The sequence below is a fragment of the Lynx rufus genome, unplaced genomic scaffold (genome assembly GCF_022079265.1).
Source record: "Lynx rufus isolate CCGP_SWC_20201006 ecotype Redwood Valley unplaced genomic scaffold, mLynRuf1.p SCAF_2, whole genome shotgun sequence".
NCBI classification, from domain to species: Eukaryota; Metazoa; Chordata; class Mammalia; order Carnivora; family Felidae; genus Lynx; species Lynx rufus.
The window spans coordinates 128,486,352-128,512,603 of NW_025814834.1; positions in this window are offsets into that span (position 1 = coordinate 128,486,352).

Here is a 26,252-nt window from a genome sequence, read left to right on the forward strand (position 1 = left end):
TGACTCACATCACACGGCTGGCAGTCCCAAGTCTCCTCGCGCCTCCGCTGCCTCCATGGTTTAAAGAGGACACAGCACCAGTGGTATGGATCATCCTTTCCCACAACCCCCAGTTCCCTTGGAGCCCCTGGGCTGGTGAAAGGTCAGCTTGCAGACCAGGGCGTGGGAACCCAGCGTGTACCCAGCCAACAACCCTGACGCATTACCTGGGACGAGCAGCAGGGTCAGAGAAGGATCCAGGAGGGGCGGATTCCTCTCTACCCCTGACTTTGCGGGGCTTGGAGCCAGCCGTGATCCAGGTATCAGGAGGCCGGCCAGGTGCTGGTCCCGACCACCCACCAACAAACCATGCAAGCTGGCACCATTGCCCTGACCTCTCTAGGCCTCAGTTTCCCCGTGTGTAAAATGGGTTGGTCTTCGTGATCTCCGAGGCCCTACCACCTCTGCCAGTTGAGAGCTCAGTGGGGTGTCGTGGGGACGCTGTGACAGCCAGCTAGCCATACTCCAATTTTGCCCCTGCTCAGGAGCTGGGGTAGGCTGTGAAGCTGATTCCAGGAGCAGCGCGTCAGATGATGGAGCTCTGAGGCACTGAAGGGCCTCAATTACTCAAAGCACAATGCAGGGGGGGGCTCGAGAGTTGAGAGAGCCCTTGGGGCCAGACCTGTCACTTAGCAACAGATGCAGCCTGCAGCTCAGAAGCTCGCATGAGAAAAGCAGCACCAGGGAGTGAAGCTCCTTAAAAAGAAAAAAAAAATTGTGCGACTAGGAGGCAGACAGGTAAAAATATCCCCTGCCGGAGGGCTGACGGCTCCACCACAAGTTTCAAAGCATGGCACTCGGCCATCACCTCAGGGGTGAGGGGAGGCCGCTCACCCTGTGAATGGGGCCAGGCCGGCCCCACCGCTCCAAGCATCCCGAGGTGGGGGCCTTCTGGAACGCGGTGTCCAGTCGGCCCCCTGAGCACCCACCTCTTGGGGTCACAGTCTCTCCCGTTCGGGAGGGTTGTACCAAGTAACTCCGGGGACGAACCCCAGGGAATCACTTCTTTTCCAAGCCAGACCCCCCGGGGGGACTGGGTGGTGAGGCCACCATCTTTGGGAAAGCAGGCGGCAGAGATGACGACAGACCCCCCCCAACCCAGGGCCCTGCTTCCCTCAGCCCCCCAGGGAGAGCCGTATCTTACCACTGTTGGGTCTCACGGCTCTGGGGACAGTACTGCACATTCTTAAATGCAAACCTCTACAACGGAGAGCTGGGAAGAGCCCCCAGGAGCGGGGAGCAGTGGGAGGACACCCAGTGGCCCCAGCCATAACGCCAGGGTCCAACTAACTCTAGGCTGATCAGAGGTAAGAAGGAAGCAAGGTCGGGGTCTCTCTGTCTCTCACACAACTAGACAGCTTCCTGATCTCCATGTGACGAGCTGTGGTGGCCCAAACAATTCTCCTAATTACCTCGGAGCCTCTGGGCTTCAGCTGAGCCTAAAGCAGGTCGACTGTTATCAGAGATACAAATTGTCCTACAAATTATTTTTAATTGTTTTATTGAAACCTCCCGGCAGTCACCTGGGGCAAACTGCTCCTGACAGGCCTTGGTGATGGCTGCTCTCCTGGTTTTTCTTGGCCAGCACCATTTGGACCCCTCCCTCCCTCCCCCTCCATGCCGAGGGCACAGAGCCCCATCAGTATGTTTGAGCCCGTCCTCTCTCCCACCCCCTGTGCTCTGGTTCAGCCCTTCTCTCAGTTCGATGCCTGCAGCAGGCTCACTGTCCTCTGGGCCTTCAAAGGCAGCTTCCTGAAATACCACATCACCCCACTCCCACGGGAGAGAGCCCACGGCCCTTGCCAGAGACATTTGCCACTTCTCCATTCCCCAGCCTCAGCTGCCACTTCTCCGCCGGGCCCCTGTGCAGAAAACCCTCCCCGGTGTCTGCCTCCTGAAGCTTCCCTTGAAGGGAACCACACTTACTCCCATTTTACAGATGAAGAACCAAAGGCTCAGAGGGGTTAGCTATACTTTCACTGAATGACCTTGAAGGTGCAGCTCAAGGTCCACCTCGCCTCTGTGGCACGTTCTGTGATGCTGTAAGTGAGAAGTAATGCTCCTTTCTTTCCCCTCTTGGCACGCAACCTGTAATACTCTTCCACGCTTTGACTATTTGGCTTTCTAGTATAACTCCTTGTGCACACCCCCGATTCATCCTCTAAACAGGGAGCTCCCTGAAGGCAGGAACCAAAGCATATCCAGCTTTGCGTCCACCCGCAACTGCCCCCAGCCCAGCCGGTGCCTGGCACACACAGGGCGGAACAGGACGCCTGCAGATGTTCCAGGGCTCCTGCCACCCCACCCTCTAAGAGCAACCTGCTTCCTAGGTTGAAATCCTAACCACTGCCTTCACCTTTGAAACAGCAGCAAGGACAAAAAGCTAACACACTTGACTGAGTCACATTTAAACCTACTAGATGCCTGCGTGCCCCAGCCATGGGAGCGGGGGGGCGGGGGGGACGTGGGGGGGGTTATGAATGAAGTGCAGCCCAGAAGCCCATGTGGGGAGGACCCCGGGACTTGGAATCCAGCTTTCTGTTCTGTAATCATCTGTACAATAGGGAACAGTGCTTACCTACCAACTGCATCTGGTTACCACATGGATAGCAAGAGAAAGAGAAGATTCTTGGGAAGTCAAATAAACAGAACAGGAATTTCTGACTCCATTTCACAGATTTGTTGCAGACCAAATCCTCATGTATTACTATTGTACGTGCTCAGTGAATGTGAAATCAAGGAAGTGAATGAGTGCATGAATGACAGGTGCATTCTGAATTCCCCCAGTTTTCCAGAACCTGACATAATTCCCCAGCTTCAAAACTTTCCTATTTTCTGGTGCAATATTCCCATCCCCAAAACACACGGTGTCCCAAAGACGCCCCATGTGGCAGTGTAAAGCAAAGGTAAGCTAAGAAGTCTGGCCGTCATTCGCTGACTTTCTGCCTCTTCTAAATGATCCACTATTTGTGCCTCACTCTCTCCACTTTGTAGACAGGGTCTGCCTTCACCTTAGAGAGGTACACACCGGATGGGCACCATCTCGGCACGGAGTGTTCCACGAGGCTGGTGGGACCATTGCAAACAGCAGCTCAGGCAGAGGAGCCAGTAGAACCTTCTGTGGCCCGTCTCACCTTCCTGTTACATTTGCCGAGCGTGCTCTCTGCAGTTGGTATTTTGTTTTCTTAGTCAAGGAGGAAGGGAAGCAGGAAAAGGGGCAGATGGTCCAGAGGGGGAGGAACTGGCACTGGAATATGTGGGTGGGGCCAGTGCAAACAAAATCTTTTGGTTCAGTTTTACCATTTCGTGGGAGGGGGAAAGGCATGCCTAGTCGCTGTGGAAGCAAGAGCAGTGCCATGACCACCCCACAGATGCATTAACCTTGTGCCAGAACTTAGGCGCTAAGGGAACTTCTGAAGGCGGTGGGGGGTGTCATCATTAACAGCAGCAGCAGCAGCAGCAGCAACAACAAACAACACAGGGATCCTTCTTGAGGGCTGGCTCTGTAGCAGCCACTGTGTGGAGCGGCCATTATCTCCTTAAACCCTGCCCATAACCGTATGAGTTTGGCACCACACTTACTGCTATCTTACAGATGAAGAAGTAGAGGCTCAGTGGGACTGGTTGCTGATTTCATTGAACCGCTGGCCCTGCGATGCTGGTGCTTTCTTGAACTTACCAGAGAGGCTCAATGGAAGGTTTTCACCCAACCAGGTCACCACTGCCACCTGATCAACAGCCATTTTGAGATGCCACTGACTGTACATTGTGTCCTGAATTGAAGATGTGACGGTGTGCCAAAAAAAAAAAAAAAATGCATCTTGGAACTGGTGAAGCAAAGCAACAGGTCCACGGGCACAAGTCAAAAACTGGAGGCCCTGGGTCCACACCAGCACAGTCTGACTCTGGGATCTGACTCTTAACCACAACACTATCACAGAAAGATGGGTTTTGGAGGCAGGGAGGTCTGGTTTGAGTCCTGCTGTCACTTACTAGCTGTGAGTCTTCAGGAAAGAACACAGAATCTCAGGGTCTTGGCTTCTGGACCTGAAAAGATGGAGAAGTCCCCAAAGGTGAGGGCCTCTTGGTCATGAGGACAAGATGAGATGATGCAGTCGGCATACCGTGAGCTGGCACCAGCTGCCCCTTCACGTGAGCACGTGGGGAAAGTGGGTGTGGCCAAGCCTAGGGGCACAGCTGCCCACTGTCCTGTGGTGCCCTGGCACCAGAATGCGACAAGCATGTGGGTGCCCGAGGACGCGGGGGGCTGGAGGGGGTGCTGGTGCTCCAACTGACTTCCCGCTTCCTTTACTTCCTTCAACCAATATTTATTGAACACTAACTATGTGTCAGACCCTGTTCTAGCACAGCAGAGAACAGAGCAAGCAATGCCCCTCCCCTGTGGGATTTATATTCTAGGGTAAAGTGACAAAAATCAGACAGATATGGGGCACCTGAGTGGCTCAGTTGGTTAAGCATCCAACTCCTGGTTTCGGCTCAGGTCATGATCTCATGGTTTCGTGGGTTCGAGCCCTGTGTTGGGCTCTGCGCTGGTGACATGGAGCCTGCTTGAAAGTCAGTCTCTCTCTCTGTCTCTCTCTGCCTCTTCCCCACTCACACTCTCTCTGTCTCTCCCAGGATAGATAAATAAATTTAAAAACAGACAAATATATAATTACTGCCATATGTATAGACATATATCTCCAGTATATATAAACATATCACATAAATATGTAATATTGAATGTGAGGGGACGGAGTGAGACAGGGGTGCTACAATATGTAGAGGGACTAGGAGGGCACACTCTGATAAAGACCTGATGGAGGGTGAGAATGGGCCATGTGAATATCCTGAGAAAGCATTCAGGGCAGAGCGAACAGGAAGTGCAAAGGCCCTGAGGCAGCCTGCTTGGTGAGTAGGAGGACTAGAAAGAAGGACCTGGGCCTAGGGCATCCTAAACAAGGGAAGAATGGGAAGTGCCTTCAGGAGGATAGCTAGACTCCAGAGTAGGCAGGGCTTGCAGAGCATGGAAAGGACTGGGTTTCCTTTCAAGGCTCATAGGGAGCCGTTTCAAGTTTTCAAGCAGGAGAGTGATGTGACTCAACTGTTTTTAAAAAGATGACTGAAGGACAAGTGAAGACACAGGGAGGGTAGGTAAGAGGGGATGGTGACCTGAGCCGGGGCGGTGGGTGAGGTTTAGGTTTTAGAGAGAGAGGGAAACATAGAGCCCCAGAGTGCTGGAGAACATACCAGGTCCCCGACAGGTAGACAACCTACGGGACTGTCCCAATTTGGAAAAAGACAAAAGTTTTTTAAAATCACGTGTTAAAATAAAATTCCAGGAGCAAGGAGTGAAAGCCTCACTACCTTCTTTCCTCATTCATGAGAGGCCCATGGTGGTAACAGATGGGTCCTCACAGTATCTGTCCAAATTCTCTGACCTGGATTTTCTTTTCTGTTTTTTTTTTTTTAACGTTTATTTATTTTTGAGACAGAGAGAGACAGAGCATGAAGGGGGGAGGGGCAGAGAGAGAAGGAGACACAGAATCGGAAGCAGGCTCCAGGCTCTGAGCCATCAGCCCAGAGCCCGACGCAGGGCCGAACTCACGGACCGCGAGATCGTGACCTGAGCTGAAGTCGGACGCTTAACCGACTGTGCCACCCAGGCGCCCCTTTTTCTGTTTTTTTTTTTTAATTAAAAAAACTTTTTTTATTAAAAAATTTTTTTTTAGCATTTATTTATTTTTGAGAGACAGAGATAGGCAGAGCATGTGCGGGGGAGGGGGAGAGAGAGAGAGAAAGAGATACAGAATCTGAAGCAGGCTCCAGGCTCTGAGCTATCTGTTAGCACAGAGCCTGATGCGGGGCTTGAACTCACGAACTTCGAGACCATGACCTGAGCTGAAGTCGGACGCTCAACCGACTGAGCCAGCTAGGCGCCCCGGACCTGGATTTTCTTAAAGCCACTACTTTGTCTTGCCTCAGAGAGAGAGACAGAGGGAACCAAGGGTGTCCAATTACCTGTGTTACCCACCAGACTGCTGAAGGGCACTTGAAGGAATAGTGATCAGAAACCCTTAATTACAGTCCCAACATGATGTCTCTTTCCTGGGAATGAGAAGGGTTTGTGGCTCTTTCCTCATCAACCCTCAGTGTAGCTTTGTGGAGAGGTGGGCAGAAAAGTGCCCCTACTGGGAACAGGTCACAGGACAGCCGATCGCAGTGAGGGGAGCAAGTATTTTTGAAAACCTGCTATGCTTACATATGTTATTTATACCCCCAACAACTTGGGATAAAAATGTAATTCTCATTTTACAAAGAAACCCAGGCTGAGGGAAGAAAACTATCAGGTACAAAATTACCCTGCCATGAAGTGAAAGAGTGGAGATTCAAACTGTGGGCCCCTGAGCTCTGTAGCCCATTTTCTTTCTGATATTCTAGTGCTTTCCAATCTTTTGTACATCACGACACATGGAGAAGAGAACACTGATATGGCACACTGGGGTAAGCGGTCCCGGCACCCTAGGCCATTCCAGGCAACTCCAAGGAATAGAGGCATCGTTATTTCTGGGCCCCACGCTACCCATCTGCGGCACTGGTTAGGAAGTTTTCCAATGTACCATGACACGGTGCAAAGTGATATACCCGAATCTCATTCAGCAGGTCAACAGTGAGGTGAGTCCATCTCCCACCATTTCTCCCTGAGGTTAGCAGCTTCTTCATTTGGCCAGGTCCTTTCCCAAAGCCAATGTCACAATGCAAGTTGGGGGACTGGTCAAGGAGGTTCCTTCCAGCTGCTCTAGAGGAGTCCCCAAATTCCTAGCAGGCAGGTCGTCTCGGTGGTGTGCCAGGACCGTGGACAGCGCCCACCAGGCCATTCAGGACGCCTGTGCTGGGTTGCACCTGCTCTCCTTCCCTTCCAACCCCCCAGGGAAGAGGAGGTCCGCATCCCCACTGGATACTCACCCGGCAGCACCTGATGGAGCCGCTCCAGCAGGTGACTGTTCACTTCCCTTGAAAGGTAGCTTTATCAAACAGCACTCCTGACCTGGAGTGGGATTTAAAACCACAGGAGCCCAGGAGTCTTATAATTAAAGAGAAAATGCAACCAGCAGGAAGCTGGGGGTGTGGACCAATGAATTCTATTTGTAAGTGAAAGAATAGGTGGCAAATTAGTGGTGCACAGAATCCAGTGGAAATTCTCATTAAACCAGTAATTAGAAATGACAGAGTACATGGAGAGGCAACTTGTTATCTTCAAATGAACTGTGAGTAGCCTTGGAAGGCACAGAGGCAGCTCGGGGGCACAAATGCAGCTGATGAGATGACCCCAAGGCCCAGGAGCTGGGGCGTTATTTCCTCCCGTTCGTGCCTGCCCCACCCTCACTCCACAAGAGGTCCCAGAGCAAATAGGGCTTTAAGTCTCAACTCCCAAGTTAGACACTCAGGCTGCCCAGGACTCCCCTGACCCAGAATTATTCTCCAACAAAATGTACCTGGTCATGAACATGAGAACAATAGGGTACAGCAATCCATCTTGCACCTGAGCTGATGTGCTCACCTGTAAATTTTCTGTGCACGGTGAGTATCTATTTCTTCTAACAACTGGATGTATCCATAGTTGAACAGTGGTTTAACTTGAATAATAACTCATGGGGGAGGGGGGGACTTTTCAAAGGACTCTGTCTCCACAAAATGGCTGCCTGTGGAGCCAGGGATTCTGGGAAAACCTTTTGTGTCCTCTGGGGGTGGGGGAACATCAATGCTTACATTCCAGTTATCCACCCTCACTTACAAGAACTTCCCTACCAAGATCAAGGGTCGTTTGGACGTACCACGCAGGCTAGGACAATACGGGCCTGTCCTGCCAGGGACGGTGGTTTCTCAGAGAGGAAACAGATGAAGAAGCAGGAAGAGTCTGATGCCAAGTTTCCCAGCACAGCCCCAGACTCCAGTGGAAGAACCCCAAGGGTGAGGAGAGTGGGCTCTCCACGGGACAAGATGAGGAAGCGAGCGGCGTCCTTCTGAGCAGCCCAGGCCAGCCAGCGGCTGCCATGCATAACCTTGGAGTGTTCGCAGTTTTGCTCTGGAGTCTGGGGCCTCACCAGAAACTGCTGCCAGTCCCTGGCACACACTCTCCAGCAGAGAAATCTGACACACCAGAGCTCCCACCAGCGACTGACCGTCCTTGATTCTGCAGATGCGGAAATCCTCAGGGCGACATCCACTGTGCTCTGACTCTTCCCTCACTGCTTCCAACACCAACCCTTGACTTGGACAAACTTTAAGGAATGAGGTCAGGAGTGGTAGAGTCGGGGTAGGGGTGGGGATGGGGCAAGACAAGATAGGACAATGAAGCAGCATGATGGAGTCTAGGATCTTCCGCTGGATCCCAGCTCCCCTGGCACCACAGACCGTATTTCCCAAACCTTGGAAGTTTAGGTATGTTCATTCTCCACCAAATTCCCATTGGTGGAGGCCCATTTCTCCCTTCCTCAGGGCGCTAGCTTAAAGAGCTAGACCCACAGGTTTAGACAGCCTCATTTGGGTATAAATGCCTAGGCGGTCTGCAAACATTTATTAAGAACTTACTGTGAAGTGGTTAAGAATCTGCCAGACCTGAGTTCAAATTCTCAGACTGCCACTCACTGCTGGTGTGACCTTCAGAAAATGACTTAACCTCTCTGAACCTCAAGTCCCACATCTGTAAACTGCAGAGAGCAATGTCCATCTCCTGGGATTGTAGCAAAGATTAAACGAGGTGGTATACGAAAAAAGCACTTAGTGCAACACAGAAGCCTCAGTAAAAACCTGGATGTTCTCACTGTTTGCCAAGCACGGCATGAGCTCCTGGAATCCAGAACTGCACCGGCCCCTCCTAAAAGCACACAAAGTAGGCGCTTCACCACAGGCCACTGACCCGCCTGATTCTAGGGTAGCACATAACACAGACCCGCAGACCCATACTAACACAGTCTGGGACGCTAGGTGGGGGAGGGTGATGCACAAGGGCTTTGTAGAGGCTGAGTGACAGAGTCTTTTCCCTGCCTGGTGCTCCAGATGTTTGGCTGTGAGAACTTCTTGCAGCCCAGCCTAGGAGTGAGTGATAACTCAGATCTGCTTCCAGGAAAAAAAGCCCAAATCCACCTTCCCTTTAAACTATGTGGCTGCTTATCTTAACAGCCTTAAAGGGATTCATGATGAATTGTCCTGCCGCAGCAAACTTAGATCGGAAAGGAGCTCGAGAGAAGGGGGGACACACTGGCAGTAGGAGCCTGCTTCTCAAGAACCCTCTCATCTCTGTCTCGATCATCTTTGAAATTTGTTTCCAGGTCCAGTGGGGAGAGCATCAATCCAGGGTGCATGTACCACACACACACACACACACACACACACACACACACACACACTGCCAGTAGTAGACTGGAGTCCCCTAGGTCAGCACGGCCTCTCTGGCTGCACCATTATTGCCTTTCACTCTTGAGGCACACACATCTTAGCTCAGCACCAAGCCTAGACATCTTACAGAAAGAGACAGCAAGGGGCCAGGATCCCTCAGGGAAGGCAAGCGACACACTCCTTTCCTCTCCAGGAAAGGCCAGCCTCACCTCCCCAGGATGGCTGTCATGCAGCTTCCAACTCCATGATGGATAGGACAAGAGGGAGGAGGATGGCAAGATCTGGCCGTATGGCAGGGGCCCCCAAAGTCCACCGGGCAAGTGCCACAACTTGAGACCAGGCCATGGTCATGAACAATTCTAAGGAGTCAGGGCCTGTGCTGGAGTCTCGCCCTGGAGCTGTTGCAGAGACAGCTGAGGGCACACATCAGACGCAGCACAGCTCTGTCCACCACCTCCACCCCACCCTTCATAACTCTGTTCTTTTTTTTTTACATATAATTTATTGTCAAGTTGGCTAACATACATCGTATACAGTGTGCTCTTGGTTTCAGGAGTAGATTCTGGTGATTCTTCTGATTCTTCGCTCACATACAACACCCAGTGCTCATCCCAACAAGCGCCCTCCTTGATGCCCATCTCCCATTTTCCCCTCTCCCCACACCCCCCGCCATCAACCCTCAGTTTGTTCTCTGTATTTAAGAGTCTTTCATGGTCCATGACCCTGCTCTTACTCAGCGTGTCCTGGGGAGACCTGAAGGTTGGGAAGAGGTCAACGTGAAGCTGAATTAGGGGTCCTTCGCAAGCACATGTGAAGCCCTGACACTTTCACTTGTCTCCACACCCCCTCTCACACCAAGGCACAAGGGCAGGGAGAGAAAGAACCACCTCTGGTTAAGGCCCATAAAGAAAGGGGTGGGGAATTAACATTTTAGAGCATCTGCCACGTGTCCGGCACTGGGCTCAAAATAAGCTTGAGGAAAAGGCACCACAGGCATCCCTCTTCTATGACCGAGGAAACCAAGGCCCCGGACGTAAAGTGACTTGCCCAAGGTCACCCCGCCCTGGCACCTGGCAGAGCCCTGGGCCCACTTCCGACCACAAGCACACAGCCTCCCCCTGGGCCCCTGCTCCAATCCCCCAACCCCAGCCTGGCTCTGTGTGCCTTCCCTGTGGGGTCAGAGCTCTAGGACACCTGCCCAGTACCTGAGTTTTGCTTGGCTCACTCTGAGGACCTGCCTACCTCTAGTCAGTGGCCCCCAAACTCCGGGAGCCCTGGCCATCGCTGCTTACAAGCCCTGGTAAAGAACTCCATTCAGCTCACAAACAGCTGACACACAACTCTGTGTGACTCAGGCCAAACGAACTCACTCCAATCAGAGCTGGTGGGCACGATTTGCCTCCTGCACTGAGTCACTCTCCAGGCTGAGCTGCAGGGATTTGCTGAGACTCACCACCTACTTAGCCACAGCTGCTTGGTTGGAGAAAAAGCCAGCACGGGAGCTAAGACCTCTGACGGTCCCAACGGATGAGCCACAGCCAAGGACAATCGGGTGTGACCTCGAAGCCCTTCCTCCTGCCTGGGTGATAGGTCCACCTGGCTGGACCGTGGGGTAATGTAAGCACAGCATGAAATACAAGAATTCTTTACCATTAACCTCAACACACTCTGACCTTGTTCTCCAGACATCAATCAGTATGTGCAGGACAGCCTTACAGTTAGGCTCGAACTAAAGTTTTGGTTGATTTTTTTTTTTTTGAGCCGTTACAGGATTTGCTTAGTTCCTGGAAGTTCCTGTTAACAAGGGCAGTGCCCTCAGAAAAATCCTCCTTCTCTATACCACGACCCTGTCTTCCCAGCCTGACCCACCCGCCTCCCTTTCACAGCTGAATTGCCCCAAAGGTAGTTCTGGTTAGAAATTCCCTAATCCGAAGGATCCGTTACAAATTTCTCAAAGAAGGAAAGAGGAATGAAATTTTAAAAAATAAATAAAAACAAAACAAAAACATTTTTTTTTTTAACGCCACTTGACAGCCACTGGGCCCCCTCAAGTGACTGGCCTCAGGATTTCCGAAGGGCTGTTTGGCCTTTAAAAAGATAACACCAGTCTTCCTTCCACGGCAGCCGCGCCCCTGGGGGAGCGGCCCTCCCCGGACTACCGTGAGCATAGCTTGGGAGGACGTTGGTTGCACAGGTATAAATGTGGCTGAGGCCTCTCCCGAGACGGCGCCCTCTCCAGACCTGCACCCCGCGCACGTCCCCCATCTCAGCCGTTCGCTTCCCAGATGCGCTTCCCTCGAGGGAAGATGGGTTCCCCGCTAGCTCCGAATTCAGCGAGGTCCAGCTCCCGGACTCGGAATTAAATATTCATCTCGGGCGTGAGCGCTCCGCTACTCCTGCCAATGTTACTGTCAAGGTCATGGGCCTGAAGCCGAGCGGCTGAGGCTGGGGTCTCCGGCCGCGCAAGAGCCTCCCCGCGGGAACTGCGCCCTGGGCGCGCAGCTCCGGGGGGCCAAACCGGCCGGGCCTCCCGCCCGGTGCTCCGCGGGCGTTTGCCTCTGCAGCTCCGCCGGATTACCTCCGGAGTTCTTGGGCCCTCCTGAGCCCTGGAAGCTGGAGCCCGTTGGTGAACCCATGAACGCGGAGCTGGGCAGCCCCGATGCGCCCGAGGAGCGCGGGCCCCGGGGCTTCGTCGCCAGGCAACGGCGGCTGGAGCGGCGGGAGGAGCCCGGGGCCCGCGCAGGGCCGGGCGGGCACCGGGCAGCGCCGCCTCGCACCTCTGTCCTTAGGCCTTCCAGGCTGGGGCGGGGCCAGAACAGCTAAAGTTGCGGTGGCTGGCCGGGTACAGGCAGGCAGGGCGCGGCCCGAGACTCACCTGTCCCGCGTGAGCCGTCGCGTGGACTCGACCCCCCGCACTCCGGCCGAGCAGCTGCGGTCCCCGACGGGTTGCCGGCTCACAGCCCCTCCCGCGGGCAGCCCGAGTCTGGCGGCGGCGGGCACCGGCCGGGGCTGGGAGGGGACCCGGTGCCGCGCGTCCGCGCACGCGACTCTGCTCGCTCCTCGCTCCCTCCCTCGCCGCCGGTTCCGACTCAGATCCCGCCCGCGGCGCGCTCGAGCCTCTCTGGGGAGCAGCCCTGGGACCCAGGTTCCGTGGCGGAGGGAGCGCGTGGGGGCTGCAGGCGCCAGCGCCGAGTGTCGCCCTCCCCGCGCCCCGGCCGCGCCGGCTCTGCGGAGCGGAACGGAGCTGGGCGGAGCGCAGCGCGCACTGTTCCCTCGCTTTCCGAAAGGCCACCCTGGCGGCGGGGCGCCGTGACGCAGGCTTGACTCACGCTCGGGCCCGCGTCAGTGCGAGGCTCTGGGGCCGCAAGCGAGGCTCTGATGGCCGACGACGCAGGCGGCGGGGGTGGGCAGGGAGAGGAGAGGGAGAGGGGCTAACCCAGGAGCGGCCTCTTGAGGCCCCCCCCCAGGACACCCAGACCCTGGGGCTTCATCACGGGGGCTTCCATTATCAGAAGAATGGGGCCCCAATGGCCAAGGGTCTCTGGAATCCTGGGCCCCATTTCGTCACCCTATCAGGTGCAGCTCTTTGGCCCTCCTTCATGAATTCGGCTTCACCCAAAGTGCTTACTCCCCTGCTGTAGCCACCTCCACCCCCGTGCCTTTGCTCACTCTTCCCCTACTTGCAATTCCTTTTCCACTCCACCGTCCTTCCATCCTACCATCCTGCAAGACCATTCCCTGTGCAGTTCAACTTCACTACAGTACTCCTCTGTTGAGCTCCTACTGTATGCTGTGGGCAGCAGGGGTTGAGTAGATCGCCGAACTGCCAGCCGCGCCTCTGGAACCGGCAGAGTGGGGTTTACCTTGATAGCCGCAATACCAGCCCAAAGGACTGAGGAACTCTACAAGATGGGGAAAGTGGGGAGCTATGAAGGGAGAGGAAAATTCTGACTGGGTTCTGGGCAGGCCTTAAGGATGTGAGCTGGGATCCTGGCCTCAGAGGGTGGATAGGACTTCAACAGATGCAAGGGGAGAAGGTTGGCTCTTGTGGACGGGAGGCATGACAAGAGCAAGGCTAGCAGAGAGTAGAGAAGTGTGCAGGCGGTGACTGCTTGAGCTGGAGGGGTGGAGCAACAGGGGTGAGGTTAGGGAGGTGGGAGCTATCCTCCTGGGCCTTGGAGGGCTGTGTGGGGAGTCTGGGATGAATTCTCTCTGCTCTGGGGGATCTTAGCATTAGAGGCAGTGTTTGGGAGGGGGTGGCGGAGGTGGGGGCTGTTTCTCAGTTATCCTATTGACAGGCGATAGCACCGTGCCATGAACTGTGAAGACTCTGAGATTTTACCCTTGCAGAGTAAGGAGGGAGCCTGCCATGGTTTCATGGATGCTGGCAGAAGACATGAGACTCCCGGGCCAGAGACAAAGGATCTTATCACCCATAGCGCAGCAGGCAATGCGAGCTGCACTTTCAAATCAGTTTCCCTTGACCCCCAAGTCCCATGGGAAGGACGTGGGGCTGATTCTGGGTGCTCCTGCACACTCTGAAGAATTCTAAGTTTAGGAACCCCAATCCTTTATAATGGACTGCATGCAAATTTGCCAACCTTTGCCCTGGAGAGAGACATTATTATCTTAGCAAACAAACCTGTCCTCCACTGAGGGAGACTGTCTTCCAAAGCTGCTCACTATGCAAATATCCTCAAAAAGATAGTCTGGAACAAAAAGCCATCAGTGCCTCTGCCCACAAGACTTGCAGAAATGTGAGACACCCATGGAGATTTATCTCCCAATGGGCATCTATCTTTTCACTCAACAGCTACTGAGTGTTAGATAGTGTTTACCAGGCACTGTTCTAGGCCCTGAGGACGCCACAGAAAACAGGACAGATAATGATCCTTATCCTCATGGAGCTTACATTGAGGTGGACCCCTCCAGCAACATGGAGTGGGGTGAAGGGGCGTGACAGGAAGTAGCAAATGATACAGGAGACATGCCAGAGGTGAACAAACAGAATGTGATGGCTGACCTGGTGGGGGATGTGACAGAAGGATGGGGTCAGAGATGGGTGGTTTTAGGGTAGGGGAGCTCGCCGGTGGTGTGCTCATGGGAAAGGGTAGGACTTTGGAGCCTTATAGACCTGTTTTCTTTCATTCTGATTGCCGTTTACTAGAGACCTTGAGCAAGTGACGTAATGTCTCTGAGCCTCAGTTTCCACATCTGTAAAATGAATAATACATATCCCATAAGGTTATTATGCTGACCAGGTGAGAGGATTTTTAAAAATATCTGGTATTATATCTGATACGTGTGCTTTATAAATGATTGCTATTAGTGGTATTATTAGATAATTGTATTATTATTAACCAGGATGGGGATCTCAAAAGAGGGACAGATCTGGGGAGCAGTAGGAAGAAGGTAACGAGATCATGGATTTGAGATATATGAAAATAAAGTGTCTGTGGGATATCAAGACAATAACCAGGAGATGTCCTTGCTCCTCTGCCCTTGTATCACATTTACCCAGTAAAACCCCAACCTTGAATGAACGCAATACTTGGTTTCTCTGTACAAAGTTCTCTGGAGAAAAACACCATGGGGCACATGAGTGTCCCTCTGCTTTCATGGTTACCAACCTCAAATGGGCTCTCATGCAGTACAACAAGCTTCCTATGATTCTCCGGTCAACTTACTTCTCCAGTCTGATGGACGCCACTCCCACCTTCTCCGCTCTCCTAAACACCCACCCTGCTGCCCCCCCCCCCCCGCCCCCAGCCAGTTGGAAGCCCTCTGGGTTTTCCACTGAGGATAAGTAGACCTGCCCCCATCTGCACCTACATTTGCACCTGCTCTCTCCTCCTCCTTTCTGACATAGCAGGGGAGAGTCTCTCCTGTTCCCTGCGATCAGTCCCCAGTCCACTGGGTCCCCTGGCCCCAGCCTCCTTGAGAACCTCAATCACTGTGGGTTATTCCTTCTCTCCTGTCTTATCAACCATTTCCTTTCTACTGGATCCTTCATAGCAGGCATCTTCCTTTCACAAAGTCACTAAAGCTCTCATCCTCACCTTCTCGTTTTCTTCCACACACCCTGCTTCCATTCCTTCACTCCCCACTCGCTCCTCAACCCACCTCTGTTCATCATGCTGCCAAGGGGGCTCTCTCTCGCTAGGGTCACAAGTGACCTCTATGTCACTAAATCCATGGAGCAGTCTCCAATCCTCATCTCCCTGACCTCTCTGTGATACGTGTCTTGGTTGCCCTCTCAAGACTTCTTTCTAGAACTCTCTTCATAGGTGCCACACTCCCTGGTTTTCCTCTTACCCTTCTGGTCACCGCTTGGTTTTCCCTGCTGACCTTTAAATGCTGGACCTCCCAGAGCTCTAGCCTTTCACCCTCTGTACGTCTCTCTGAGATCATCTCCCAGACCACTGGCTCCCACCTTTACATCTCCTTTCCGGACACCCTTCTGAGCTCCATATACGCAACCTCCTACTCTATCTTTCTACTTGACTCCCTTGGAGTCACTTCCAGCACAGATTGCAAGAAATAAATTCAACATTCGAAGTTCTACCCTGTAAACATTCCATAATTTGCTTCTTGCTCCTCCTCCAGTGCTCCCTGGCTCCATGAATAGTTGAGCCAGCCAGAAACCCAACAATCACCCTTGAGACCTCCTCTTTATCACTGTTTCGTGAAATCTGTCATTAAATCCTGGAGATTTCATCTCCTAAGTACCTCTAGAATCTGGCCACTTCTCTTTCATTCTGCTGCCATCATGCTTATCCACACCAGAATAATCACTCGCCTGGACCCTCACCGTCACCTCCTGATTCCGACTGCAGTCTTGCTGCCTTTCTCCGTACAACAGCAGCAGCAGCACCGTGACCTTTTAGAAGTCCAGATATGATCACAGCCTTCTCAAGCTTGCAGCGTTTGGCCCACACCTTCAACACATCCTTTCAGGCCCTTCCTCAGCCCTAGCCTTGTTTCACACCCTCCCCCATGGCCTTCCCTGCAACCCACTGCCTGCTCTGACCTTCTCTTGGCCCTCCTATGCGCGCCCACTCCTTCCGAACTTGGACTTCAGCCATATGCCCTCTCTGCCAGAGAGCCTCTCAGTCCCTCCTCCTCTTCCTTCGCTCCCTGCTCGCCCACCCAATTCACCTCAAACCCTAATTCTTCATGGCTCTCCTGACCATGAAGAATTCAGTCAACCTCCCAGGTAGACATTTCTTCTCCTTTGTAGCCCTGTCATGATTTGTAATTAGCTGCTCAATGGTGTGACTGGATGCCGGGGAATGGTCTCCCTAGATGATGGGTGAGCTCCACGAGGGGAGAGACCACGTCCATCTTTACCACAGAACGGACTGTCCATAAAGATTGGCTGAAAGAATGAAGTGTGGTTAGAAATATGGGTGTAAAGTCCGAGAGAGAGAGAGCTGGAGACACAGACCTGGAAGTCATGAGCAGAAGAGGATGCTAAGCAGAGGGGAAGGATGCCCCCCCCCAGAAGAAGTGTGTAGAAGACAGTCGGGAGAGCAGAACTTGGGGTGCCGGGCTTGCTTCCGTGGGGCAGGAAGAGCAGGAATGGTCAGGAGAGAAGACAGAGAGGAAGACTCAAGAGGTGAGAGGACTGTGTGTGTCACAGAAGAAAGCGTTTCCAGAAGGAAAAGGCAGTCCACACTGTCAACATCTGCCTTGCAGTGAAAGAAGATGAAGCCTGGAAGGTGTCCCTGACTGAAGGCCCCAACATGGAGAGGGGAAGGAAGGCTTCCACCAGGAAGTCTTCCTGACCCCTCCAGCGCTCAGTGACCATCTCCCTTCTGAACATCTAGAAAACTGATTCTTCCTTGCCAGGCCTATAGAAAGATATTTCAAGTACCTAGTATTATATTACTAGGTGAGACTATTAGTATCCCTGGCTTACTCACAGACAAACTCAGCCTTGGCGTCCAAGTCAAATGGTGAGGTCCATCCTCCCTCTCAATCTTGACATTTAGGGCCATATAATGTAGGTTTCCCTTCACGTATCTATGCCTGGCCTCTCAAATTGGAGTGTGGCTACATAAAAGGCAGGGACCTCTTCCTCTTCAACTCTCCATGCCTCACTTCCCCCACCGCCCCCTCACACACCGGACTTACACACAATAAGTGCCCAGTCAAAGCTTACAGTCTGGGCATTCCTGTCAAATCTGGCAGGGTCCAACACAAGACCTAATCCACTCTTCTCAATACTGATTCTGCTCAGAAAAGGAGATACTTTTCCTGGCGAAGCTCCCCTCCCCAGATTTTCCTCTTCCACCCAAGCGCGTCTTCCTGAAAAGAAAGACACTGAAGTAATGCCCTTAATTTTTATTTCTCACTACATGAATCCAAGAAACGCTACCCCCAGGATCGTAAAGTAGTAAGACGTAGGAGGAAGTGTTGGCCGTGGCCTTTTCCAGGACACAGAGAAACAGCCCAAATTGTAATTCACTTCAATTGTTTGTGTTTCTGAGTATCTTAAACACACACAGATGCTAAACTATGATCTCTCTTTTGTTCTGAATGGCACAGTTATTAGAGTTTTTTCCAGGGTGGATGTTTTTAAAAATGGTCCCAGCATTCTTTGAACGCTCTTTTCAAGAAGTGATACCCGTATCTCCTCCCTCGGAATCCGATCTGTGATGCCTGAACAAGAGAAGGAAGTCATGTGTATCTCGACCCAGGCCATAAGGAAATGGTAGCTTCCATTCTCTCTTGGGATGCCTGCTCTCAGAATCTACCATTCTGTGAGAAAGCCCAAGCAGCCCACAGAGAGGCCCATGTGGGGAGGAGGCCACCGACCCCCAGTCCTGGCTGAGTTCCCGAACTACAGCAGGCACCAGCCACGTGAGTGGATCATCTTGGAAGCAATCCCTCCCAGCCCGCTCAAGCCCCCAGCAGATGTTGCACGGGGCAGAGACAAACTGTCCCACCGAGTCCTTCCCAAGTGCCTGACCCACAGAAACTACGAGATAGAGAAAAATAATTATTGCTCCAAGCCGCTACATTTTAGGGTGCTTTGTTACACAGCAATAAATAACCAGAACAGCCATGTATTTATTGGATAAGTAGGGAAGTCGCAGGATGGTCAGTGACCATGTGCTACTTTCACACCTTGGAGAACTCCCTCACCCCTGACTTAGAGGCAGTAGATGGGCCTCCTTCCACAGCCATCATCGGAACCCCATCCTCCCAGATTAACTGAGTTAGATCAGCAAAGGAGAAGAGTAATTGGGGTTCACCCAATTAGGGTTCAGAATCTAAAATACAGCTGATATAAAAGTCCCCAGGTGCCACCGTTACTGTGTAAGTGTGTCTTTATTTTTTTTAATGTTTATTTATTTTTCACACACACACACACACACACACACACACACTCACACACACACACAGAGCATGAGCAGGGGAGGGGCAGAGAGAGAGGGAGACACAGAATCCGAAGCAGGCTCCAGGCTCTGAGCTGTCAGCACAGAGCCGGACGTGGGGCTCAAACTCACCAAGTGAGAGATCATGACCCGAGCTGAAGTCGGATGCTTAACCGACTGAGCCACCCAGGCCCCCCTGTGTGTCTTTAGAATAAATGCGAGGCCTATCGCAGTTCCTTGAAGATGGTTATCCTGTTATGGCTTCTGAGGATCAAGCCAATCCCCGTGGGAGGTGGAGTTTCACCCGAATGAAGAGGCAAATGCCAACTTAACCAGCCAGGGGAGATGGAAGCTGGACCCTGGAACAGGAGCTCCGATTTCCTCCAGGGCTGCCCTCATTCGTGGCACTTCTGCTTCCTTCCTTTTCCTGGCCAGTGGCTGCCATCCCTGACACACCATAGTTTGCTTTGCCATGGAGACCCCACGGGCTTCATCAGCTCACCAATCAGCTGGAGCGAGCAGGAGGAACGACACACATACACGGCGTCTTGAGTTAGCAAGTGAGTGAGAAAGTGAGTGTCAGCTCTCAGACGCAGGGACGCAGGGACACGGGAGCAGAGCGGTGCAGGAGCTCAGCGAGCCAGTGGCCGGAGGCTCATTCGGCCCCTGCAGGCCAGTGCCAGGACTCACGGTCTCACCTTGCGACCTCTCGGGACCTCGTGTTCTCACCTGTGAAATGGGGATAAGGAGAGTGCCCTCCTCACAGGATGCTGAGCATTCAAAGGAACGTATGTATAACAGCGGCCTGGCACAGAGCGAGGACTCGACGCACGTAAATGGCTGCTATGATGATGATGACAATGACAACTGTGATGATGACAGTGACATAGTAAAGAGCTGGGCCAGAAGCATGGGAGCAGCTGCTTCAGGCCAGAGCCCTGTGCCCCGGGGTCCTGTGTAGATGGAACAGGACTGAGCCCAGGGAGGAAGGCCTGCCAGCAATCCCAGCTGTCGAAAAGTCACCTGTCCAAACTCGAGCCGGGTGTCGAGGGGGGAGCGGTGGGAACCTGAGCGGGACAGGACTTCCCGGGGTCAGTACACAGCAGGCAGCCACCCCCTCACCCGGCCCATCTGGTGCAGCCGTGGGCGCAGCAGCCCTTCCTATGGCTCCGGGTCCACCTGCTCCCGTCTGTGTGCGGCCAGTCTCTTTGCAAATCCAACTAAATACTAGTTCGGGAAAGCACGGGGGGCTCACGGCCCACTTCAGAGGCAGGGTTTACACCATCAGCCAAAGACAGACAGCATGGAAGGTGTTGAGGAGCTAAGCAATTTCCCGGGTCTTGGCCAGGGCCTAATAAAAGCCCCAAGGCAACCCTCGCGGTGAGAAGACAACGACGGACTTCATCCCCATTAAGAGAAAGTAAGTTTTCCTAAAGCAGTGACAAAGAACTTTGTTAGCACCCGGGCGTTTGCGTTCAGTTCAGTTTCTGCTCTGAGCATTATGTGGCCCGGAAGAGAGAGCAGGATTCTCTGGCGTGCGCGTAGCATGTATGCACGTGTATATAATATATATAGTAATCCAAGTAAGGATCTTTGAAGACACAACACAGATGAGTTCATCGCCTTTTACATGTTTGTTTCCTGTTCCTCCAAATCCATCATTCCTGGTTCCATCAGAGTTTATGTGAAAAATAACTGGAGTTATTAGTAGATTTCAAGCTGTAAATATGAAGCAACAATGTGAAATGGCTGCTAACTTAAACTTGAGCTTCACGAATGGAATTCTCGTTTTCCAACAAAGGGGTGGATGTCACAAGTCCATCTAGCTTCCCCTCTGGAGCTTGAGGACCCCTGTAAAGAAATAGAGGGCAAGCATTTGGGAGGAGCTTGTGAATTCACCGTATGTCCAACCCCAAGGCGTAGGTCTGGGTCCAGCCGGGCCATTCAGAGGCTGTGGCTTTGGGGACAAATGAGAGGTAAAGCCAGAAGGTGAGTGGGATTCTCTAATGTGGAAGCCTGATGTGTTAGGCTGGAAACCTCTACTTAGATTGAAAGGTAAGAGGGAGCCATGGAAAGTTTTAGAGCATGACAGTCACATTATGGGGGGTGGCTTCCCAGCTACACTTTAATGGGATGTGACAACACCAGGGCCCTTCAGAAGCATCCCTACCCCGTGAGAGGAGACCCCAATTTCGATTCCCAGTTCTAACTCATAGCAGCTTCAAGAGTCTCTTCATGGGGCACCTGGGTGGTTCAGTCCATTAAGCATCCGACTCTTGATTTCCCCGTTTGTGTTCTCCCTCTGTGTCTCAAAACAAATGAATAAACCTTTTTTTTTTTTTTAAGAGTCTCTTCATTCCTGACCTCAACTCCCCAGTCTGTAAAGTGGAAGCCTCACTTCAGGGTCTGAGAGAACCCCAGTGGTTAGCAATTCGATGGAAGTGGGGCAGAACTGGAGAGGAATGTGAGGAAAGAGAGAGGCAGCGAGAGATCAGCTGCCCTAGAGGACCAAAGAAGGCACCAAATTCTTTCCTGCACCCACCACCTCCCCGTCCTCCACTGTGACTCAGGCAAGCCCTTGAACCCCTTGGTTCCTCATCTCCCAATCGATGTGAGATAGTCAAGCACGGCAGTGGAGGAGAGGAATGGACAGCTCTTCACAGGAATAGGAAGCACCCGGTAAATTCAAGCCGAGCCCCACTGCCCAGCCCCAAGGCAACTCTGATCTTCTGCTTTTTGGAACTCAGTGGCCTGGAAAATTGTCCCAGAGAATCTGACTCTGCACAGTCCTTATGGAACAGGATAAGGTGCCCCAACTGAACACACCCCTGCAGGAGCATACAGAGCACAAATCAAAGCAGACCTTTGGGATGAGTGTGTGTGAGTTCAAGGGACTCTTCACTTTACACAAGGACTCGCCTAGCTCTCCTTTTCTGAGACAGCTTGATGGACATAGATAAACCCAGGTTCTGATCCACCCTTGCCAGCCAACTTTTGACAATCACTTAATATTGAACTTCATATCCTTTTTTTTTTAATGTTTATTTATTCTTGAAAGAGAAAGACAGAGAGCTAGTGGGGGAGGGGCAGAGAGATAGATACACAGAATCTGAAACAGGCTCCAGGCTCTGAGCCATCAGCACAGAGCCCGATGCAGGGCTGGAACTCAGGAACTGCGAATTCATGACCTGAGCCGAAGTCGGACCCTCAACCAACTGAGCCACCGAGGTGCCCTAAACTTCATATTATCTGGAAAATGGAAATAATATTCAGTTCTCTAATCTCATGAGGTCCTTGTGAGGATTAAAAAGATAAATCAAGGCAGTATTATCGCTGTTGCTATTAGCAGTAGCTCATAAGGCACTACTGTAAGCATCTTACATTTATTAATTCACTGAATCATTAAATAGCCACTTACCCTGAGAACTTTAAAATTAATGTGCATTATCCCCTTAAAAGCTAAAAGTTTCGTTTAGAAAAACAATTCACAAGAGAAAAAGTTAAACAACAGTATAATTTGGTAATATGATTGGATGAAAAATTAACATGCAAATTATCTAGAACATTCAGGTACCCCACAGCCAGTGAGAAGATAAAAGAAACGCTTCCTTTACAATAGTAAGAAAAGAAAAGTACTTAGGAATAAACTTTTAAAAAGGTATAGAAAATCCGCATAGAGAGAGCAGCTCCCAAATGCTACTGAGAGATCCGCCACCCTGCAAAACAAACAAACAAACAAAACACAAATAAACAAACAAAAAACATTTAAGCAGAAGCAAAGGAATACAAAATAGCCAGGGGAATTATGAAAAGAGAGCACAATAGGTGTGGTGTAGGTCATTAGCCCACGAGGTGAGGAAGCATATTATAAAGTTGCAAGTTTAAATTCATGCAGTCCTAGTATGAGAAATACATGAGGCAGAACACAGAGTCCAGAAATAAACTCGGACTTAGTCATTTAGATTATGATAAAGATTATATTTCAAGTGACTAGGGGAAAGATGGATTTTTTAATAAATGGTATTGGTTTAGCCACCAGAAAAGAAGTAAATGTGAATGCCTTCCTTACCCCTTACACCAAATTATACTCGTATCGGGGATAATAAATGTTAAAAAAAATAAAAAGCCGTAAGAATGCATCCAAAGCAGTACTTAGAGGGATATTTTTGGACTTAAATAGATATATTAGAAGAGAGATTAAAAATCAATGAGCCAAGCAAACATCTCAAGAACTTAGGAAAATAGACTCAAAGGGAACAGAAGGAAGAAAACGATAAAGACAATGTAGAAATTAATGAAATAGGAAAGTAAACATACAGTAGAGAGGATCATCAAAATCAGAAGTTTTTCCTCTGAAAATGAAATTAAATTAAAATGGAAATGAAAATGAAATTATAAAAATACGAAAAGAAGACATGGAAAAGCTATTCTAATATTGGGAGGGGAAGACCTTTCTAAGGTCTTCACTGATGTCCTTTTACCTCTCCCTCCTTTATTGTTCCCCAAATCACTTATCACCATCTGGCATTTGACTCACTTTCTTCTTCATTTGCTTGTTGTCTGCTCCCCAACTAGACTAACACTATATCCCCAGCACTTAGAACAGTCCTGCCATATAGTAGGTGTTTAGAGATATCTATTAAGTGACTGTTTTAAAAGTGGGGGAGATATTTCTCTAATATATAAAGAGTTCCTAAAAATGAGTAAGAGGACGCCTGAGTGGCTCAGTCAGTTAGAGTGGCTCCGACTTCAGCTCAGGTCATGATCTTGCGGTTCGTGAGTTCGAGCCCCACATCAGGCTCTCTGCTGTTGGCACAGAGCCCGCTTCAGATCCTCTGTCCTCCTCTCTCTGCCCCTCCCCTGCTCATTCTCAAAATAAATAAACTTTTTAAGAAATGAGTGAGAGGGCTATGAATAGAAAGTTTATGGAAAATAAAATACAAGTGGCTTTTACACGTATAAAGAGATGTTCCATTTCATTCATATTAGAAGAAATGGCAAACTGAAAAATAATGGGATATGATCTTTTACCTATTATGTCGGTAAATAAATTTTCTTTAAAAGGCTGATAACACACTAGTTGCTAACTGGAGAAGACTTCAATTATACAATCTCTGCAGAGGATAACGAGACCATATTTATCAAAACGACAAAGGCACATACCCATTGCCCATTAAACCACACTTATGAAAATTCTGAAGGCACATACTCATTCTGAACACGTGTTTGTTTAAAGACATTTGTTGAAAAATAGTCCTTGCAGCCGTGTTTGTAAAAAAAAAAAAAGAAAGAAAGAAAAGAAAGCAATTTAGATGTCTCTCAACAAGAAACTGAGAAACTGTTTAAATAATTTACGGTAACTCCACGCATTGAAATTCTTTGCAGCCATTAAAACGAACAAATCTGCTCTGAATGTTCTGATTTGGAAATGTCTTCAAAATGTATTGTTAAATGAAAAAAGATGCAGAATAGTGTGGAGAGGGCGGGACCATTTGTGTATGTCTCACGTACTTGTCGGGGTATAAAATATTTCTGGAATGAGACATAAGAAACTGATAATGGTGCTTGCCTCTAGGGTGAGGAACTGTATGGCTGTGGGCAAGCAAGAAGGAAAGAGTTATTTTCCACATACCTTTTGAATTTTAGGCCTTGTATCTGTACCACGAATATTTGGTATATCTATATCTGCTTCTATACGCAAAGGCGATCTCTAGAAAGAGGATACCCGAAAATGGCCACAGTCACTTCCTCTACGGAGGGGGGCCTGGGGGCTGGAGGACCTTGGAAGGGAAACGTGGTATTGGACTTACCTTGGTTTAATTTTTCTTTGACTATGTGCATATATTATCTGTTCATTAAAATAACAAAATGCGTTTCTCCTTGCTCCTTCCACTGCTGTCTCCTGGCCCCCCACTTTCGCTCCTGTCCCTGCCATTCAGGGGGACATGGCTGCTCTGCAGAGAGCACGGGACACAGTAAGAGAGCATGGACTGCGGATCACATCCAGGTTTTCATTCTGACTAGGAGCTCCTCATCCGGAAGATGGGGATAACAGCAGTTATGTGTATCATAGGGCGTATGAGGATTAAATGAGATAACATACGTCCAGGGAGGGCGCAATAAACAATAGTTACCATTAGCATAAGGGAACTTTGCTTTTCTGGAACATGGCTATAACACCCATGGAGGGCCGGGTGGCTGAACCTTTGAAGTCTTGTCCTTGGAAGTGTATTGCCTCCCTTTTATCAGCTACCTCCAAATTTTGAGGAAGAAAGAAGCGGTAAAGACTTGGAGGAGTCACAGTACCTTCTGATATTTAAGGGGTGGGAGGATGGTGAAGGAAGATATCCCAAATTGCCTACATGCCTGCATCCTGGGACCCCAAACTCCCAGCCCAGAAGGAAGCACTGTTTGTGCACAGAAAGGGGTTGGGGGGGGGTCTGCTGGAATAGGAGCAGCAGCCTCTAGGAGTGGGATGAGGAGGGGAACGTGGCAGGAGACATAGGAAAGGAGGGGGGCGTGTGCCCCACAGGCGGGGAAGGAGAATCAGGTGCAAACCCGCCTGGCCCCAGGGCCAGCATGCAGCTTTTAGTACCAGAGTCAAATATAGACCCATTTCCATAAAAGCACCAGCCTGCTTCTATAAATACCCCAGCCAGTTTTCCGGGGTTCTCATGTGACTTTGATGCCTACCGGCTGCGGGGGATCCGTCACCATGGTTACCAGGCCATGTGACCAGCCACTCTTCATTCATGGCAGGTTGCCGCATCCTGGATTGGGGGCGGGGTGGTGAAGGGGGCTGGAGAATGGGGATGAGCCACGAATAAAGTGTCCGGTCTTGCCTCTAGACTCTAGCCTTCCTGCAAGGATGCTCTGACAGAATTATTGATCTCCCAGGCTGGCTGTCAGGGAAGAAACGTTTATATTCGAGAAGCCATCGACATCCTTGCCTTTGAGTCTGAGAAGCAAAGGTTCAGAGCCTGCAGTCACCTGAACAGCCCTCTCGGCCACTACCCTTGTTGTCAGAGGAAGAAAACTGGGCCCAGAAAGGTGGGGTCCAAGGTCAGGCAGCAAGTCAGTTGCCAAACTGGGGCAAGAACAGGGTGTGTGTCATTAACAGGCTCATCTCCATTTAAGCAGTGCTCAGCTCTGGGCGGGGAGGAAGCTGCGGTGAGAAATACAAGTGTGACTCTGGTGAGTGGGACTTTAGGTATCTTTGCTCCCAGGTTCTCCACCTGGCTAGAGTCATAGGTCTGAAACAGAGCTCTGAAAACAGAGCTCATTTAATTGGTGCCAAGACCTAGGCCCCTGGCTCCTAAACATAGAGAGAATGGCTAATAAATCATGAAAAGTCCTGTAACGTTGAACAAAGCCAGATGTCACCCTCAGTAATCTATGGAAATCTTTTTTTGATGAGACTGTCCCAGATCT